We start from the raw sequence: 1,783 nt of genomic DNA, 5'->3' as shown, positions 1-1,783 counted from the left end.
TTAAGCCCGTAAGGCGAGAAATTTCTTAATTTTTACAGGCAGATTTGGACGTTTATCTTCTACCTACTGTATGTCACTTGGCATTGGTGTTCTGGAATAGGTTGTTTGCTTCCTACTGTCGTCCTTATCTCTCCTCCTTTTTTGTATACTCTCTAGCAACAAACATCAAATCTTCGACACATGACTTTTTGTGTTGCAAGTATCCTAAAACTCTTAATTTTCTGACATTTTTACATGGTCAAAATCGATGTCTTACAGACGAGTTTCCAGGGTCTACAGATTTTCTCGCCCCCTCTTATCTATGGTCTCCTACCCGTCATCGTCCCATATTGATTCGATTTTTTATAAAAGTAATTACTTCAATTCCCTCTCCCATTTCAAAATGGTTTTACGATGCATGGAGAAAATTCTTTGTTAATAATATCAACAGGGAGACGTAAGTAGAATTTCGGGCAGGATGAAAATTTATGTTAAAAATTTGCAGAATTAAACAATTTCGGTAAAAATCCTTTTAATAAAAGTCTTGTTGAAAATCTGTTATAAACCCAGGGGAAAACTTTGCACTTTCATTACAGTCCGTCTGTCTCTGACTCGAGAGATGATAGGCTGGAATTACCAGCAAACAGTACAGATAAAGATTAGTACGTCTCAGAATCTCACCCCATCCGCGCATCAGAGAGAGAGGGGAGAGAGAGAGAGAGAGAGAGAGAGAGAGAGAGAGAGAGAGAGAGAGAGAGAGAGAGAACAAAAACCCACCGATATAGATCTAGAGACTTTGAATAACGGCAAGCATCTAGAACAGAACTTGATCAGTCAGATACGGGTTGTATGATCTCTACCTGTGCGAAGGGGCACAAGCAGAACAACCACAATAACAAAAAGGAAAACAAAAGTTACTGCTCACAATGAAAAAAAGAAACAATGGTAACATTACAAAAAGGAACATAACAATAAATAGAGACACATTAAAACAATTCCAAAATAGCTACTCTTTCTCCCCCACCCCCTCCCCCCCTCTCTCTTTTCGTAAGTGTTTATGGCGCTTGCAACTGCATTAGGTCATAATATGAGCGCGTGGGACACATTAACATAGTGTATTTTAGTTTGGTAGGAATGATTAATTTTGAATTTTGCTCGGGTGGCGGCCGAAGCCAACTCTTATCGATTTTGGACCACCAAGGGATCTTTAACGTGCATTACTTGCCCAAGGCTCTCTCTCTCTCTCTCTCTCTCTCTCTCTCTCTCTCTCTCTCTCTCTCTCTCTCTCTCTCTCTCTTTCTTTCTCTCTCTCTGGTAGACAGGAATGGCTCTGAGAGATTGTTTAATTGTAAATGGTGACGAAGCTGCCCCGGGGCAATTTAACCTTTCAAGGATCTTCTCAGATAGAGAAAGTAGATTTGAAAAAGAGGTCTATACTTCTTTAAGGCATCTTGGTCTAGGTTCTGTTTTGAAAAAGAGGTCTATACTTCTTTAAGGCATCTTGGTCTAGGTTCTGTTCGGCTTTTAAAAAAAATTGCAAAGGTTTTGCAAGAACAATTTTTAACGAATCTTATACTAATCTACACATTAGAGAATCAGTCATGAATTTGGTAATGAATGGGGCCAGTTCTTCTTCTTCTTCTTCTTCTTCTTCTTCTTCTTCTTCTTCTTCTTCTTCTCCTTCTCCTTCTCCTTCTCCTTCTCCTTCTCCTTCTTCTCCTTCTTCTTCTTCTTCTTCTTCTTCTTCTTCTTCTTCTTCTTCTTCTTCTTCTTCTTCTTCTTCTTCTTCTTCTTCTTCTTCTTC

This window comes from Aplysia californica, unplaced genomic scaffold (assembly GCF_000002075.1).
Source record: "Aplysia californica isolate F4 #8 unplaced genomic scaffold, AplCal3.0 scaffold00104, whole genome shotgun sequence".
In the NCBI taxonomy this organism is placed as follows: Eukaryota; Metazoa; Mollusca; class Gastropoda; order Aplysiida; family Aplysiidae; genus Aplysia; species Aplysia californica.
This window is presented reverse-complemented; position numbering follows the sequence as displayed.